Source organism: Protopterus annectens, chromosome 1.part1, assembly GCF_019279795.1.
Source record: "Protopterus annectens isolate FY-2018-M chromosome 1.part1, PAN1.0, whole genome shotgun sequence".
In the NCBI taxonomy this organism is placed as follows: Eukaryota; Metazoa; Chordata; order Ceratodontiformes; family Protopteridae; genus Protopterus; species Protopterus annectens.
In genome coordinates this window covers 1,492,365,041-1,492,385,244 of record NC_056726.1, presented here as the reverse complement: position 1 = coordinate 1,492,385,244, position 20,204 = coordinate 1,492,365,041, and positions in this window count along the sequence as shown.

Sequence of the window (20,204 nt, the reverse complement as noted above, 5' to 3'; positions counted from 1 at the left end):
TGAGTGATGAGTAGAGAGGCACAATGACCTCTTTTGATCTGGATGCGAACCCTTTTGTGATTAGGTGGGCCTCGTAGAAGGATTTTCTGACCATTTTGGCCATGTGATTATCAAAGGTGAGATTACTATCTACTTGGGTCCCCAGATCCCTTATTACGTCTTTCATATTTAGGGGACTACAACCTATGTGGTAGTTTGTGGGTACTTTGTTTTTCCAAAGGGGATGACTATGCACTTTTTAGCATTTAGCTTGAGGCCATGATTTTGACACCAGGTTTCTGTCTCAGTGAGACCCTTTTGGAGGATATCTGTGTCAGCCAGAGAGTCAATTATAGCCCCTAGTTTGCAGTCATCTGTGAACTTGGTCAGCCATAGTCTTCCTGTGCTTGCCTGTACCTCTGAGAAGTATATGCCAAACAGGAGGGGTCCTAGGACTGAGCCCTGGGGAACACCACTTGTAACTGGTTTAGAGATGGGACCTAGCTCCTGCAACTCTCACCATGTGGGTTCTGTCCATGAGCCAGTTGGCAACCCATCTTGTGATGTAGAGGTTTATGTTCAGGCTGATGAGCTTGTCTTTAATACCAGAATGGAGAATGGTGTTGAAGGCCTTACCAAGGTCTAGGTAGGCTGTGTGTATCACCTTTCCCTTGTCTATAGCCTTGGCAACTGTCTCAAAGAAGTCCTTCAGGTTTAGGAGGCATGGTCTGCCCTTAACAAAGCCAAACTGGGTAGGGTCCAGTGTTTGGAGGTTCCCAATGTCTCTGTTAATGAGTTCCATGATGATTCACTCCATAGCCTTGCAGACCAAGCTAGTCATGCTTATAGGGTGATAGTTCCTGGGGTCTGTTATGGCTCCACCTTTGTGGAGCGGAATAACCATTGCTGTGTGCAACTCTATGGGTATGTAGCCTGTGGAGAGGCTGAGTTTGAACAGTGTGTTTAGGTAAGGGGTTAGTTCATCTTTGAGCTCATGTAGGACGCAGCCTGGGACACTGTCTGGTCCCATTGATGCTGAGTGTTTGGCTTTGGAGAGGGCTGTTTTAACCTGAGTGTCTGTGATTTCAGGGACTCTACATTCTTCTGGTATGGTTATGGGCCCTTTTGGGGGTGAGAGGGTGGTGAAGTTTGTGCTGAACCTGTCTGCCAGGATGTTGGTGATATCGGTTGGTTCAGTGTATTTTGTGCCATTCTGCACTAACTCTGAGCAGATCTGAGCATTGCCACTTAGATTCTTGACATAGCTAAAGAATGCCTTGTGGTTATCTTTGGAGTCCTTGGCAATTTTTCTTTCAAAGTTCACTTTGGATGATTTTATGAGGGATCATAGTTTCTTGCTGATACTCATCAGGGATGTCTTCCCTTCTTGGGATTTTACTCATTTCTGTACTAGTTTCCTCCTTCTATTGTATAGCTTGTTTATGGCAGGAGTCCAACAGACTGGTTTCCTTTTCTTGGAGGAGTGAGTCTTGGTTTTGCTTGGGATGGCACAATCAATGCATTTTTGTAGCTGCCCGTAGAATGCATTAGTAAAGGATTTTGCAAATTGGACAGTGTTATCCTTCAGCATGGGGCTTTGAAACTTTCCACCTCAGTTTTAAGTAACGTGAAGTTTGCTTTTGAAGTTTTTCAAGGTGGCTTTCTTGTCTGGGAGTGGGGGCGGAATATGGATATCCAAAATGATTTGTTTATGGTCAGATCTATCCAGTGAGCGGTTGAACTCTGTTGTGGAACACTGGTCACCCATGTTGGTGATGACCAGGTCCAATATGTTGTCACCTCTGGTGGGAGTGTTGACCAGCTGAACCAGGGCATTAGAGTTTATAAATTCTAGGAAAAGTTGGGCAAGGGAGATAGTACTTGAGTAGTTCTCCCAGTTAATGTTTGGGTAATTGAAATCACCCAATATTAAGGTGTTTGGTAGGACCTTTATATTTCCCAGTGATTCCAGAAATGCAGAATGGGGGTCCTGGGACATGGTGGGTGATCTGTAGCAAGCTACAATTTGAATTGCAGTTTTGCCCATTGTTAGTTGGACGTGGATATTCTCTAAAGCATTGTGCTGTGCCACTAACCTGGAGGTGTAGGTATCCTTGATTAATATGGATACGCCCCCACCTTTTGTATTTCAGTTTGGGTTCTGTGGCCAAAATGTATGGTATGAGTTGTAGCCTGGTAGTGCTGGGGTGCTCTCTGGAGCCTTAAACCAGGTTTCTGTTACTGCACATATATCGATTCTCCATACTGAGGAGTGCCTTGAGTGCGTGCATTTTGTGGTTTAGACTTCTGGCATTGAGTAGCATTACCCTCAGTTTTTTGTTACTTGTGGTATTTACGGTGGTGGGTTTGTCTTTTGAGCCTTGCCTAAAAAAGGCACTATGGGGGTTGCAAGAGCCTTGGCAAGTATTCAAAAGCCTGAGGGTGAAATGTGCAAGCCTTCTCTAGTGAGGCAGCGTGGCTTGTTGAGCATGTCATCCCAGGCGGACAGACACTGGATCCCCTTTGAATGACACGAGAAACTTAGCCAATTGTTGAAATCAAGAATTCTTTCGTTATACCATGGTATCATTCTCTGTGAGGGCAGGATGCTACTCAGGGTCATACCGGCCTGGGCTACATGATCAGAGAGCTCTTCCATGTCTCTTTGCATGTAGTCCAGGGAGGTACAGCTCAGGTCATTCACACCAACATGGACAATGACAGAGTCATATTTGTACTTGTTTTGGAGTGACCTGAGTGCTTGTGTTATGTGGCGGAACCTGGCACCCGACAGGTAGCTAACAGTAACCCTCTCCTTGTTCCACCTAGTGAGTGGGATGTCAGTGTACCTGACTATAGAGTCACCTATTACTAGTATGTTGGGTATGTTATTTTGCCTCAAGGGCTGTGATTGCATGGCACACTGGTTTTGTGAAGTATGTGCTTCATGGTTTGTGTTGGGGGTGGAGGTCACTTAGATGTTTGCTTTGGAGGTCTCTGTTGGTTTTGCAGATTTTTATTTAGAGCCTCCGAGTATGTTTCCATGTATTTGTGTGTTTTTTGCTAGTTCTGGTTTAATGGGTCTATGCAAAACTGGTGGTGTGATGCAAGTATTTCCCCTCTCCTCTTGACTGCCTGATCCAGTCTTGGGTTGAGAGAGCTTAGCCTCTAGTTTGGCTGTATAACTGCATCTCTTGCATATATTAGTGGTTGGTGGTAGGAGGAGGGGATTGTCTGCATACATGAGGCAGTTGTAACATTGCCTCCAAATGCCCAGATTCACCAGTTGGACTGGAGAGTACACCTGAAACTGCCCTTTGGACATGCCTGGATAGGTACAGTGAACTGTTTTACTGGATGGTTGGTAAGGTCTAATAGAGAGCCTTGTCCTTCTGTACAGTACAGGAGGGTCAAGTGCTAGGGTTTATAAGTGCTTGCTATAAGTTTTGAGCAAGTGCCAGGCTGAGAAATTAATGGCTTGAGTGCTTAAGTTGAAAGTTTGTCAAGTTCTAAGGGAAAAACTGAAGAGGAGACTTTGTGGAGCCTGGAATAGTTTTACCCTAGCTAACCAGTGCTGCCCGGCGGGCAAAACCGGGCAAATAGGGTATTTATAGCAGGAAAATGAAAGAGAGAGAAATTAGCCCAAAATGGCCAATGAACTACTAATTTCTGGGCTGACACCACTCCTCCAGGGACAGATAGGCTGCTCAGAGCTCCCCTCTCTCACAAGTGAACAGAGGAACTTCCTTCTATCCAAGTAAGGTATGGGCAAACACAAAGATTTGTAACACAGCCCTAAATTCAGCACTAACCTGAAAACTGGACTATACTAGCTTAGAAAGTCACGAAAAAGTATATATATATATATATATATATATATATATATATATATATATATATATATATATATATATATTTTTTTTTTGTTTTTTTTTTTTCAAAAAAAAGCAGATACACTCAAAAAGCAGTTTAAAAGCACAGAAAAAGGATAATTATTGTTATATATTGCAGGTCAGAGTTGTAGTCAATGCCCCCAGTAATAAAGTAGAAAGAAACACAAATACAGTAAAAGCAGATGAATAAAGTGCAATATATATATATATATATATATATATATATATATATATATATATATATATATATATATATATAAAACAATAGAAAACAAACAAACTGATTTAAACAAGTTACCCAATTAACCAGAATAAAGCTCAAAACTGAGCCCTGTTCCAGCAGTCTTCAATCAGACAAGTTCCAACTGCACACCCCTGCTTACTATGATGCAGGGGAACCTTCTCCAAAAAAAAAAAGATGACCTGGATCAGTGCCTCAAGTTACACAAACAAAGCTAGATTCAGAAGGCCTGAATCTGGTCTATGCTACAGCAACAAGGTGTACCAATTTCAGAAAGGAACAGTTCAAATAAAAAGTCACAATAAGCCTGTGACCAGAAATTCCCAGCTTAGAAAGACAGAATCCAGCCTCTCCTCCCACAAGAGTGCAGACCACAAACCTTCTTAATGTAGAATAACTGGCCTGAAACCCAAGTGCTTAAGCCAGAACTAATACACTTTTAGAATAGCAGATACTGGGCCTTCAATCAGCAATTCCCAGCTTAGAAGGATGTAAGCTACCTGTCCAGCCACCACAGTGCAGACCACAAACCTTCTTAATGTAAAACAGCCTGTATGAAGCCCAAGTGCTTAAACCAAAAAACTTAGAAAAACAGTTACAATTTAATCAGGCTATGACCAAGCAGTAATAAATGCAGCAGAATAAATAAAATTGAGTACTTTTAAGAAGAGCAAAATAAAGAAGGAGGAAACACAAATATAGTAAAAGCAAATGAATAAAGTGCAAAAAAAAAAAAATTTTAAGTGCAACAAGAGAGGAAGGAAGAACCTAAGTCGGTGCTCTGCTTGACATATATGGGCAGTCTATTCCAGAGTCTGGGGAGTCTCTGAGTCAGGAACCTATCCCTCCAGCATGTTTTGTTTATTGTGATGACAAGGTTTAGATCCCTGGAGCTTATGGCTCAGAGGGATTGGGATTTCTTTAAGTGTAGCATGTCCAACACCTCTGGGTTTGACATGGCCTTGTATGTTAAGCAGATATCACCTCTGAGTAGACGATATGTGACAAGAGTATAGCTGGAGATTTTTAAGGCGGTCAGCATAGGGCATCTGCTTTAGGCCTGTGATTCTTTTAGTGAAGTATTTCTGCGGTCTTTCCAGTTGTTGTAGGTGTCTTGAGAGGTACATACTAAATGGAGCATTGTATTCTATAATGGGTCTAATGAGGGATGAGTACAGTGGGACAATGACCTCCTTTTTTCTGGACGAAAAGCCCTTAGTGATGTGATGTGCCACATTATCGAAGGTGAGACCACTGTTCACCTGTGTCTCTAAGTCTCTTATCACACTTTCAGTGTTTAGTGTACTGCCACCTATGTGGTAATTCATGGTTACATGCTTTTTTCCCAAAGGGGATAACTATACATTTCTTGGCATTGAGCTTGAGCCCATGGCTCTGGCACCAAGCATCTCTTTCTGTAAGGCCTTTTGTAGAGTATCCCCATCATTTGGGGATTCACTAATGGCTCCCAGTTTGCAGTCAGTCATCTGTGAATTTTGTTAGCCAGAGTCCCTTAATATTGGCCTGTACTTCAGAGAAGTAGATGCCAAACAAGAGTGGTCCCAGACGTGCTGGAGTCTGGTGCCATGTAAGGGACAGGTCACTGCAGTGACTAAGAAAGTTGTGAAAACTACAGGTATATATTATTTGTTAATTGACCTCTTTCTCTCACCCCAACTTATGTGCAACAATAACCTAATTACTGACCTCAATGAGTACGTGTACACTCCAAACCATTGTTGGGACATATGTCCTATTGGTTTATAAATAATCACATTTGGTTCTATGCATGTGCCATGTTAACATACCCCCATAATGGTGGCCTGTTGCCACCAATGAAACCTGCATGCTGTTGTAATGGCCACTGTTGTCCCATATATGCGTGTGTTCTGCTCGCACTGAAACTGCTGTAAATCCGGTGTCTTGGGTTAATGGGAATACCTGTGCATGCTGTTATAACTAATCCTGAATGCTGTTGACTATTACTAACACATACATTTCTTAAATCTGCAGCACCATTGCTCGTATGGCAAGGCCGATCCCAGTGGACCAACCTGTCCCACCTCACCTGGCCATGCCACCGGGCACCAGCACATCTGGGGCCCAGCCTGGGACCTCCTCCTCTGTTGGCCCTGCACCAACTTCGGGTGGAACCACTGCAGAGGATGGGGCGCGCCCACCCCGGGAGTGGGGGCAGAGAGGTACCTGTCACCCACCGCCAGGTCTGGGCTGTGGTGCTTAGGGTGCTCAACAGGGGGTTTCGAGACTGACTACACCAGCTTGAGGGCCACGATGCGCAATTAAAGGGTGAACCTGCCCCTCCTACCCAGCACAACCACCTTCGGGGCCGTGAAGCTACAGTGGTGACTGCCCATGGGTGGGGATCTCAGTCCCACTGTTTCCATTTGGAGGCTCATGGGCATGCGACTTCAAAACACCTCTCCCCGTCCAAGGTGTTTACCCCCCACATGTGTCAAATACTGCCCCATATGCATCCTGTTTGTCTTGTCTGTTAACCTACCCAACCTACCTCCCCAAATATACCTACTACCCCTCCCCAACTCTACACTCTCACCTGAAAAAAAAGAGAGCAATCAGTTCCCACAAAAAAATCTTGCCCTATACATAGCTATCCATTTTGCAAACATGTCCACTTGACACATGTAATCCGGTCTAATTGGCATCACAACAAACTATTGTTGTCCTCACCCCCTCCCAGGGGTTTGAGTGTCCAAATCTACCTCCAAATGCAGTGTATATGCACAGCTGATGCTGTAGAAGACATGGACAGCTCTGGACCTTCCTTGCACCCTCCTGCACACCCCTGGCTATTTTCCCTGCTGTCTTTCCCTCATTGTGCCCCTTTTTTCACCACTTTCCTATCAACCCTTTTTTCTTTTCTTTTAAAGAAATTAGCATGGGGTTAAGTGGGAGTAAACACTTTTAAGCAGCAGTAAGCAGGTCTAAGCCTGTTTGCACTGGGATAAGCAGTGCCTACACAGGTTAAGCAATTCAGAAGCTAACTGATTGTAAGAAACTGTAACTGGAAGATAGCACTGCTTACCATCACACAAACCTGCACAAACCCGTTTACAACTGCTTAAAAGTGCCTTAACCACTCTGTATCCAACGGCACTTGTTCTGCCCAGCAACAAAATAAACAGCCTCTGCTAGGCTTGAACCGAGGACCCTGCACACCATAGCGGCTTACCACTAAGCCATGTCAGATATACATAATCCTGATGTATTCTAAACATATCAAGTAGCCCAGTCATTCAACAGTACAGAGAATGTAGTCCAACATGTAAATGTATGTGTGTGAGTAAATGTATTAATATCTAAATGGATATAACATATCTATATATGTAGCTTTATACATATATATATATATATATATATATATATATATATATATATATATATATATATAGTAATATATAAATATATCTGAACATACATACATGCAAATGCCTACATCTATAGATATATATGCCTACATCTATATGTCTAAATATATATGGCAGGTTATATATATATATATATGTCAGCGTAGACATACATATATATATATATATATATATATATATATATATATATATATATATATATATATATATATAGGTATATATATATATGTAGGTATATACGGACATACATCTGAAGATAATGGGGAACCAACAACAACATCTATGTCCATATTCAACGTTAATGGGGTTGAGAGGCTCAAACAATGTACATCTTATATGAATAGGTATACCCCCCCCCCACAGCCAAACATGTCCCTGCTGCAATACAGTACCAAGTGTTGCAGATCCCAAGATCCCATAACCAGGAACAGACACAACATGGCCATCCCTTGGATACATATACACAGACATATATATGCAGATACAATTATACACACACACATATATATATATATATATATATATATATATATATATATATATATATATATGTAACTACACAGACACACGCAGAGATATTTACAGTTAGATACATATGTAGTATGTGCACACAATATGGAGCAGCCATTATCCCTACAGTCACCACCTTACCAACTGGAGACTGTATGAGCCTCCCATACAAATGACATTCATTGCCTGTAACATATACCCACAGAGATATTAAAGGATATAACACCACATACAGGTGTGCATAACTGGGAAAGCTTTAATTGTGTACTATGTCAGTTGTGTATGCCATGTCATATAGCTGTTTAGACACTGACATTCATATAAACAGAGTAATGCAACTGTAAAACAGTTATACTGATACAGTAGTCTGGAAAGCTTGACATATATTGCCATCCCACTGAGGCTTTCAAGTAGTACAATAGTATAGACAGACTGGGCCACAGGATACGAAACAATCATCAGTATGTAATGCAGATGTATAGTTCAACAGCCTCTATCTACACTCTGTACACAATCCCTAGGGGGTAAAGACCCCATTTGACACAATGGCATGTATTTAGGTTCATAGGTTCATAGGTTCATACTAGGCTATCTGCCCAAGGGCATTTATAAGCCTAGCCCATAGTTATGTGGCTTTCGCCACCCCTTTAGTTTGAATAAAAACTACGCCTATCATTTTTCTGTGCCTCTGTCAAGCAGTGACACTGAAGTAATCCCTGGGGTATATCTGCGATCTCCCATCCATTGGTCAAGATTCCTCTTGAACAAGGCCAGCGAGGTGCTCTGCCTCACATGTACCGGGATTTTGTTCCACAGCATAGGGAGTCTCTGGGTGATGAATCTGTCCCTCCAGCACGTTCTATTTATAACCGTGTCAAGGTTTAAGTCTCCGCCCTTGTGGTTCTGAGGGATCTAGATTTTTGAGGTGAAGCATATTCATCAAATCTGGGTTTGACATGGCCTTATATGTCAGGCACAGGTCACCTCTGAGCAAGCGGTATGAGACTGAATAAAGCTGGAGTTCTTTCAGTCGGGCAGCATAAGACATATTTTTGAGACCCTTTATCCTTTTGGTGAGGAACTTTTGGGGCCTTTCAAGCTGCATCAGGTGTCTGGTCAGATACATTCCGAATGGGGCATTGTACTCAATCATAGGTCTAATGAGTGATGAGTACAGGGGGACGATGACCTCCCTTGATCTAGATGTGAATCCCTTCATGATCAGGTGGGCGATATAGAAGGTTTTCCTAACTACTTTAGCAACATGAGTGTCAAACGAAAGACTACTGTCAACTTGGGGCCCCAGATCCCTGATGACTTTTTCTGTGCTCAGTGGATTGTCACCTATATGGTAGCTAGGGGTAACCTTGTTTTTCCCGAAGGGTATGACTATGCATTTTTGGCGTTTAACTTCAGGCCATGGCTCTGGCACCAGTTATCCGTTTCTGTGAGGCCCTTCTGGAGGATATCTGTGTCAGATGTGTTTTCGACTATGGCCCAGTTTGCAGTCATCTGCAAACTTTGTCAGCCATAACCCTCCTGTGTTTGCTTGTACTTCAGAAAAGTAGATGCTGAACAAGAGTGGACCCAGGACTGAGCCCTGTGGGACACCACTTGTGGCAGGCTTTGAGTCTGACATGGCTCCAGCAACTCTGACCCTGTGGGTTCTGTCGCTTAGCCAGTTTGCAACCCATCTTGTGATGTATGGGTTTACATTCAAGCTGATGAGTTTTTCGATGATACCTGAGTGGGGTATTGTGTCAAAGGCCTTTGCCAGGTCGAGGTAGGCTGTATGGACTGCCTTTCCCTCATCAATGGCCTTGGTGACTGTCTCGAAAAAGTCAACCAAGTTTAAGAGGCAGGATCTGCCTTTGACAAAGCAAAACTGGGTTGGATCCAAAGTCTGCAAGTTCCCTATGTCTTTATTTATGAGTTCCATTATGATCCTCTCCATGGCTTTGCAGATAAGGCTTGTCAAGCTAATGGGGCGGTAATTTCCAGGGTCTGTGGAGGCACCGCCCTTATGAAGTGGGACCACAGTCGCCGTGCGCCACTCCTTGGGTACGTATCCTGAGGTGAGGCTAAGATTAAACAGCTGTCCTAACTGTGGGTTTAATTCCTCATTGAGTTCATGAAGCGCACAGCCGGGGACACCATCCGGTCCCATGGATGCTGTGTTTTTTGCCTTAGTGAGGGCAGTTCTCACCTGGGCGTTGGAGATGTTTGGGGGCTACAATCCTCTGGAATAGATATCTCTCCTTTTGGGGAGGGGAGAAGTTTGCACTGAACCTGTCAGCCAGTATGTTAGCAATGTGTGTAGGTTCAGTAATTTTCACATCATTTTGAACTAATTCTGAGCATATCTGGGAGTTTCCTCCTAGGTTTCTAACATAGCTAAAGAAGGCCTTATGATTGTCTTTAGAGTCCTTGGCGATTTTTCTCTCAAAATTTGCCTTGGATGATTTAATGAGAGCTCTTAGTTTTTTACTTATAATGATCAAAGGTGTCTTACCTTTCAAGGATTTTGCTCTATCTTGTAGTAGCTTCCTCCTTTTGTTGTAGAGCTTGTTTATGGCTGGGGTCCACCAGACTGGACGCTTGCCTTTGGTACAGAGAGTCTTAGTTTTGTTTGGGATTGCCTGATCCATGCAGTCCTGTAGGTGCTGGTAGAAGGCATTTGTAAGTGATTCAGCGGTTTGAGTAATGTTTACCACTGGCTCAGGGGCCTTAAAGGAGACCACACTAGTTTTTAGAAGTGTGAAATCGGCTTTTGAGAAGTTTTTCACTGTGGTCTTTTTGTTTCAGGTGGGGGCGGGATGAGGACCTCCAGCGAGATTAGTTTATGATCTGATCTCACCAGTGAGGGTATACTTCGGTGTTGAACATTTTGATCCCATGTTCGTGATGATGAGATCAAGTATGTTTTCACCTCTTGTGGGGATGGTGACTAGTTGTTCCATGGCATTTGAGTTTATGAACTCCAGGAATCTTTGGGTTAGAGTGTTCGGGCTTGAGTAGTGTTCCCAGTCTATATTAGGGTAGTTGAAGTCACCTAGTATGATGGTGTTTGGAGATACATTTATCCCTCCAATGTTTTCAGGAAGGCCATGTGAGGTTCCTGAGTTTGAGAGGGTGGCCTGTAACATGCTACAAATTGCAGAGCAGTCTTGCCTATGGTTAATTGCACCTGGATGGTCTCCGATGCATCGTGCGTTGCCACCAACCTTGAGGTGTGGGTGTCCTTTATGAATATGGACACCCCTCCTTTCTTGGTGTTGTCCGGATTTTGGGGCCGGAACGTATGATATGAGGTGAAACCTGTTAGTGCTGGGGTGCTCTCAGGAGCCTTGAACCAGGTTTCTGTCACAGCACAGACATCGATGTTCTCCATATTGAGAAGGGCCTCGAGTGCGTGCATCTTGAGATTGAGACTTCTGGCATTGAGCAGCATTACCCTTAGTTTTTTTCCTTTTGGTGTTCTAGGGTGGTAGGTTTAGAATTTGAGCCTTGCCTAAAAAGGCACTATGGGGTGGCAAGAGCCTTTGCCAATATCCGAAGCCCAGGGGTGACAGGTGCAAGCCGTCCCTTGCGAAGCAGCGTGGCTTGTCCAGCATGTCATCCCAGGCAGACAGACATTGGATCCCCTTTGAATGACACCAGAATTTAAGCCAATTATTAAAGCTGATCATCTTATCACTGTATTGTGGCATCATTCTAGGTGAAGGTAGGATACTGCTCAAGGTCAGGGTCATACCTGCCTGGGCTACATAATCAGAGAGCTCCTCGACGTCCCTTTCATGTAGTCCAAGGAGGTGCGTCTCAGGTCGTTGACACCAGTGTGGCCAATGACTGGGTCGTACTTGTACCTGCTGTTGAGAGAGCTGAGTGCTTGCGTTATGTGGCGGCTTCTAGCCCGACAGGCAGCTTACTGTGACCTTCTCCTTACTCAGTCTGGTGAGCGGACGCCAGTGTGCCTGACTATGGAATCACCAATGACAAGTGTGTCTGGCATTTTGTTTGGCCTTAAGGGCTGTGACTGTTTGACACTCTGACTGTGTGGTCTATGTGTTGCATGTGTTGGGTCGTGAGGTGGTAGTTGTTTGGGTGTCTGCTTTGGTGGCCTCTGCTGTTTTGGTAAATTTTGACCAGAGCCTCCGAGTATGTCTTTGTGTGAGTATGTGTATGATTTGAAGTTGTGATGGTACCATGTGTGACTGGGTATGTATTGTGTGTGGTTGCCTTCTCCTCCTGTCTGGTCTTGCCAGTCCTATGTTGAGAGAGCTCAGCCTCCAGTTTGGCCGTATAGTTGCATCTCTCGCATGTATTTGTGTTTTGTGGGAGAAGGAGAGGATTGTCTGTGTACATGAGGCAATTGTAACATTGCCTCAATATTCCCAGGTTCACCAGTTGAGCTGGAGAGGACACTAGCAACTGATCCCTCGACATACTAGAAGTAGTAGATAAAGAACTTTCAAAGGACTCCGGGGAAGTGGGTTTTGGGCTGGTGGGGTACTATCTATAATAAGAGTGCTTTATCAAGGTGCAAGTACTGTAGGAGTAAGTGCTAGGCTTTACAGATAGAGAATAGTCTACTTGGGAATCAAGTAGAGATGAACTTTTCAGTTATAGGATATGCTGGTTAGATCAGCAGTACAGTTTAGCGTGTTTTATAGCAGGAGGCTGAAGGGAGCTAGGAATTGGCCCAAAACGACCAATGGACTACTAGTTTCTGGCTGAAACTTCACCAAATCGGAGCAAAAGGCCGCTCAGTGCTTCCCACTCCCACTGGTAAGCAAAGAAACTTCCCTCCTTCCTAATAAGGCAATGGATCAGTAACAGGAACTAAAAACAAAGCCCAGGGATCAGCAACTCTGAAACTGAACTACTCTAGTTCAGTAAAGTGGGAAAACAAGAGATTTTTGTTTTATTACAGAGATAAGGAAAAAACAGACAGTAAATGCTATAAATGCTGTAAATCGGCTAGCGCACTTTAGTGTGTAGCCTACAGAAACAATTTGCAACAATTAGTAACTTAAAGTGCAATAAACAGTGTAAAATGCAGAAATCACTTAAAGTAGCAGTAAAACAGGCGAAATGCAGTCGCTAGCTTAATAACAGTGGGAAAGCCACAAAAATACTTATATCTGGTAGAAAGTCACTCTTTTAGCTCTCTGCTGCTTGGATCACTCTGCAGGCCACCACGAGGATCTGTGCAGAGTTGGTACAAGCTGGAAAACACGTGTTTAGCGTGTTTTATAGCAGGGGCTGCAAGGAGCTAGGAATTGCCCCAAAACGACCAATAGACTACTAGTTTCTGGCTGAAACTTCACCAATTCGGACAAAAGGCTGCTCAGTGCTTCCCACTCCCACTGGTAAGCAAAGAAACTTCCCTCCTTCCTAATAAGGCAATGGATCAGTAACAGGAACTAAAAACAAAGCCCAGGGATCAGCAACTCTGAAACTGGACTACTCTAGTTCAGTAAGGTGGGAAAACAAGAGATTTTTTTTTTTTTTTTTTTTTTTTTTACAGAGACAAGGAAAAAACAGACAGTAAATGCTATAAATGCTTTTAAGTGGCTAGCACACTTGAGTGTGTTAGCCTACAGGTAAAATTAAGCAACAAATAACTTTTTAAGAGTGCAAAACAGTTAATCAACACAAAAACAGTTTAAATAGAATGCAGAGCTGTATAAACAGGCTAAGATGCAGTCGCTAAGCAGTAAATATTCAAAAAGCCAGAAAAAATACTTAAATCAGTTATAGCAAATACAGTTATAACAAATGCTCTGAAATATACTGTATATTTCCAATATGTTTGAGAAGGACAGTCAGAACACAAGAAGGTTCAGGCGAAGAAGAAAAAAAAGTTTTGTTTTACTTTTGGAAAGGTAAAAAGGAGGAACAGAAGGCCTTATCAAATGTTCTCTCTGTATTAAGAAGAATGAGCTAATGACACTAGACTGGGAGGTGTGTCACAGTAGGGGCGGGCAACTGCAAAGCCACCAAGTATAAGAGCAAGACACCAACAGGGAGGGAGGGTGGGACAAAATAGCCTAAGACAACAAGCTATGAAAGATTTAAACAGAAAAAGATTTCTGAAGATTCTGAATAGACAAAGTGCTTTATATATATTAAATTATAAAAACAGTAATCTGTTAAAATAATCAAAAATACTTATATTTTGTAGCTCAGTTGTGGTCAAACAACTTCTCCAGCCTGCACCAAAGACCAGAAACACAACTTTTTTTTTACAAGAACACAAAAGAACCAGCCCCCACTAGCCAAGAGATAATTACACAGAGTAAATGTTTCAGTTTATACAATAGCCTAAGACAACAAGCTATGAAAGTTTTTAAACAGAAAAAGATTTCTGAAGATTCTGAATAGACAAAGTGCTTTATATATATTAAATTATAAAAACAGTAATCTGTTAAAATAATCAAAAATACTTATATTTTGTAGCTCAGTTGCGGTCAAACAACTTCTCCAGCCTGCACCAAAGACCAGAAACACAACTTTTTTTTTACAAGAACACAAAAGAACCAGCCCCACTAGCCAAGAGATAATTACACAGAGTAAATGTTTCAGTTTATACAATAGCCTAAGACAACAAGCTATGAAAGTTTTTAAACAGAAAAAGATTTCTGAAGATTCTGAATAGACAAAGTGCTTTATATATATTAAATTATAAAACAGTAATCTGTTAAAATAATCAAAAATACTTATATTTTGTAGCTCAGTTGCGGTCAAACAACTTCTCCAGCCTGCACCAAAGACCAGAAACACAACTTTTTTTACAAGAACACAAAAGAACCAGCCCCACTAGCCAAGAGATAATTACACAGAGTAAATGTTTCAGTTTATACAATAGCCTAAGACAACAAGCTATGAAAGTTTTAAACAGAAAAAGATTTCTGAAGATTCTGAATAGACAAAGTGCTTTATATATATTAAATTATAAAAACAGTAATCTGTTAAAATAATCAAAAAATACTTATATTTTGTAGCTCAGTTGCGGTCAAACAACTTCTCCAGCCTGCACCAAAGACCAGAAACACAACTTTTTTTTACAAGAACACAAAAGAACCAGCCCCCACTAGCCAAGAGATAATTACACAGAGTAAATGTTTCAGTTTATACAATAGCCTAAGACAACAAGCTATGAAAGTTTTTAAACAGAAAAAGATTTCTGAAGATTCTGAATAGACAAAGTGCTTTATATATATTAAATTATAAAAACAGTAATCTGTTAAAATAATCAAAAAATACTTATATTTTGTAGCTCAGTTGCGGTCAAACAACTTCTCCAGCCTGCACCAAAGACCAGAAACACAACTTTTTTTTTACAAGAACACAAAAGAACCAGCCCCCACTAGCCAAGAGATAATTACACAGAGTAAATGTTTCAGTTTATACAATAGCCTAAGACAACAAGCTATGAAAGTTTTTAAACAGAAAAAGATTTCTGAAGATTCTGAATAGACAAAGTGCTTTATATATATTAAATTATAAAAACAGTAATCTGTTAAAATAATCAAAAAATACTTATATTTTGTAGCTCAGTTGCGGTCAAACAACTTCTCCAGCCTGCACCAAAGACCAGAAACACAACTTTTTTTACAAGAACACAAAAGAACCAGCCCCCACTAGCCAAGAGATAATTACACAGAGTAAATGTTTCAGTTTATACAATAGCCTAAGACAACAAGCTATGAAAGTTTTTAAACAGAAAAAGATTTCTGAAGATTCTGAATAGACAAAGTGCTTTATATATATTAAATTATAAAAACAGTAATCTGTTAAAATAATCAAAAATACTTATATTTTGTAGCTCAGTTGCGGTCAAACAACTTCTCCAGCCTGCACCAAAGACCAGAAACACAACTTTTTTTTACAAGAACACAAAAGAACCAGCCCCACTAGCCAAGAGATAATTACACAGAGTAAATGTTTCAGTTTATACAATAGCCTAAGACAACAAGCTATGAAAGTTTTTAAACAGAAAAAGATTTCTGAAGATTCTGAATAGACAAAGTGCTTTATATATATTAAATTATAAAAACAGTAATCTGTTAAAATAATCAAAAATACTTATATTTTGTAGCTCAGTTGCGGTCAAACAACTTCTCCAGCCTGCACCAAAGACCAGAAACACAACTTTTTTTTACAAGAACACAAAAGAACCAGCCCCACTAGCCAAGAGATAATTACACAGAGTAAATGTTTCAGTTTATACAATAGCCTAAGACAACAAGCTATGAAAGTTTTAAACAGAAAAAGATTTCTGAAGATTCTGAATAGACAAAGTGCTTTATATATATTAAATTATAAAAACAGTAATCTGTTAAAATAATCAAAAATACTTATATTTTGTAGCTCAGTTGCGGTCAAACAACTTCTCCAGCCTGCACCAAAGACCAGAAACACAACTTTTTTTTACAAGAACACAAAAGAACCAGCCCCACTAGCCAAGAGATAATTACACAGAGTAAATGTTTCAGTTTATACAATAGCCTAAGACAACAAGCTATGAAAGTTTTTAAACAGAAAAAGATTTCTGAAGATTCTGAATAGACAAAGTGCTTTATATATATTAAATTATAAAAACAGTAATCTGTTAAAATAATCAAAAATACTTATATTTTGTAGCTCAGTTGCGGTCAAACAACTTCTCCAGCCTGCACCAAAGACCAGAAACACAACTTTTTTACAAGAACACAAAAGAACCAGCCCCACTAGCCAAGAGATAATTACACAGAGTAAATGTTTCAGTTTATACAATAGCCTAAGACAACAAGCTATGAAAGTTTTTAAACAGAAAAAGATTTCTGAAGATTCTGAATAGACAAAGTGCTTTATATATATTAAATTATAAAAACAGTAATCTGTTAAAATAATCAAAAATACTTATATTTTGTAGCTCAGTTGCGGTCAAACAACTTCTCCAGCCTGCACCAAAGACCAGAAACACAACTTTTTTTTACAAGAACACAAAAGAACCAGCCCCCACTAGCCAAGAGATAATTACACAGAGTAAATGTTTCAGTTTATACAATAGCCTAAGACAACAAGCTATGAAAGTTTTTAAACAGAAAAAGATTTCTGAAGATTCTGAATAGACAAAGTGCTTTATATATATTAAATTATAAAAACAGTAATCTGTTAAAATAATCAAAAAATACTTATATTTTGTAGCTCAGTTGCGGTCAAACAACTTCTCCAGCCTGCACCAAAGACCAGAAACACAACTTTTTTTTTTACAAGAACACAAAAGAACCAGCCCCACTAGCCAAGAGATAATTACACAGAGTAAATGTTTCAGTTTATACAATAGCCTAAGACAACAAGCTATGAAAGTTTAAACAGAAAAAGATTTCTGAAGATTCTGAATAGACAAAGTGCTTTATATATATTAAATTATAAAAACAGTAATCTGTTAAAATAATCAAAAAATACTTATATTTTGTAGCTCAGTTGCGGTCAAACAACTTCTCCAGCCTGCACCAAAGACCAGAAACACAACTTTTTTTACACAAGAACACAAAAGAACCATCCCCACTAGCCAAGAGATAATTACACAGAGTAAATGTTTCAGTTTATACAATAGCCTAAGACAACAAGCTATGAAAGTTTTTAAACAGAAAAAGATTTCTGAAGATTCTGAATAGACAAAGTGCTTTATATATATTAAATTATAAAAACAGTAATCTGTTAAAATAATCAAAAATACTTATATTTTGTAGCTCAGTTGCGGTCAAACAACTTCTCCAGCCTGCACCAAAGACCAGAAACACAACTTTTTTTTTACAAGAACACAAAAGAACCAGCCCCCACTAGCCAAGAGATAATTACACAGAGTAAATGTTTCAGTTTATACAATAGCCTAAGACAACAAGCTATGAAAGTTTTTAAACAGAAAAAGATTTCTGAAGATTCTGAATAGACAAAGTGCTTTATATATATTAAATTATAAAACAGTAATCTGTTAAAATAATCAAAAAATACTTATATTTTGTAGCTCAGTTGCGGTCAAACAACTTCTCCAGCCTGCACCAAAGACCAGAAACACAACTTTTTTTTTACAAGAACACAAAAGAACCAGCCCCACTAGCCAAGAGATAATTACACAGAGTAAATGTTTCAGTTTATACAATAGCCTAAGACAACAAGCTATGAAAGTTTTTAAACAGAAAAGATTTCTGAAGATTCTGAATAGACAAAGTGCTTTATATATATTAAATTATAAAAACAGTAATCTGTTAAAATAATCAAAAATACTTATATTTTGTAGCTCAGTTGTGGTCAAACAACTTCTCCAGCCTGCACCAAAGACCAGAAACACAACTTTTTTTACAAGAACACAAAAGAACCAGCCCCCACTAGCCAAGAGATAATTACACAGAGTAAATGTTTCAGTTTATACAATAGCCTAAGACAACAAGCTATGAAAGTTTTTAAACAGAAAAAGATTTCTGAAGATTCTGAATAGACAAAGTGCTTTATATATATTAAATTATAAAAACAGTAATCTGTTAAAATAATCAAACAATACTTATATTTTGTAGCTCAGTTGCGGTCAAACAACTTCTCCAGCCTGCACCAAAGACCAGAAACACAACTTTTTTTTACAAGAACACAAAAGAACCAGCCCCACTAGCCAAGAGATAATTACACAGAGTAAATGTTTCAGTTTATACAATAGCCTAAGACAACAAGCTATGAAAGTTTTTAAACAGAAAAAGATTTCTGAAGATTCTGAATAGACAAAGTGCTTTATATATATTAAATTATAAAACAGTAATCTGTTAAAATAATCAAAAAATACTTATATTTTGTAGCTCAGTTGCGGTCAAACAACTTCTCCAGCCTGCACCAAAGACCAGAAACACAACTTTTTTTACAAGAACACAAAAGAACCAGCCCCCACTAGCCAAGAGATAATTACACAGAGTAAATGTTTCAGTTTATACAATAGCCTAAGACAACAAGCTATGAAAGTTTTTAAACAGAAAAGATTTCTGAAGATTCTGAATAGACAAAGTGCTTTATATATATTAAATTATAAAAACAGTAATCTGTTAAAATAATCAAAAATACTTATATTTTGTAGCTCAGTTGCGGTCAAACAACTTCTCCAGCCTGCACCAAAGACCAGAAACACAACTTTTTTTTTACAAGAACACAAAAGAACCAGCCCCCACTAGCCAAGAGATAATTACACAGAGTAAATGTTTCAGTTTATACAATAGCCTAAGACAACAAGCTATGAAAGTTTTTAAACAGAAAAAAGATTTCTGAAGATTCTGAATAGACAAAGTGCTTTATATATATTAAATTATAAAAACAGTAATCTGTTAAAATAATAAAAAATACTTATATTTTGTAGCTCAGTTGCGGTCAAACAACTTCTCCAGCCTGCACCAAAGACCAGAAACACAACTTTTTTTTTACAAGAACACAAAAGAACCAGCCCCCACTAGCCAAGAGATAATTACACAGAGTAAATGTTTCAGTTTATACAATAGCCTAAGACAACAAGCTATGAAAGTTTTTAAACAGAAAAAGATTTCTGAAGATTCTGAATAGACAAAGTGCTTTATATATATTAAATTATAAAACAGTAATCTGTTAAAATAATCAAAAAATACTTATATTTTGTAGCTCAGTTGCGGTCAAACAACTTCTCCAGCCTGCACCAAAGACCAGAAACACAACTTTTTTTTACAAGAACACAAAAGAACCAGCCCCCACTAGCCAAGAGATAATTACACAGAGTAAATGTTTCAGTTTATACAATAGCCTAAGACAACAAGCTATGAAAGTTTTTAAACAGAAAAAGATTTCTGAAGATTCTGAATAGACAAAGTGCTTTATATATATTAAATTATAAAAACAGTAATCTGTTAAAATAATCAAAAATACTTATATTTTGTAGCTCAGTTGCGGTCAAACAACTTCTCCAGCCTGCACCAAAGACCAGAAACACAACTTTTTTACAAGAACACAAAAGAACCAGCCCCCACTAGCCAAGAGATAATTACACAGAGTAAATGTTTCAGTTTATACAATAGCCTAAGACAACAAGCTATGAAAGTTTTTAAACAGAAAAGATTTCTGAAGATTCTGAATAGACAAAGTGCTTTATATATATTAAATTATAAAACAGTAATCTGT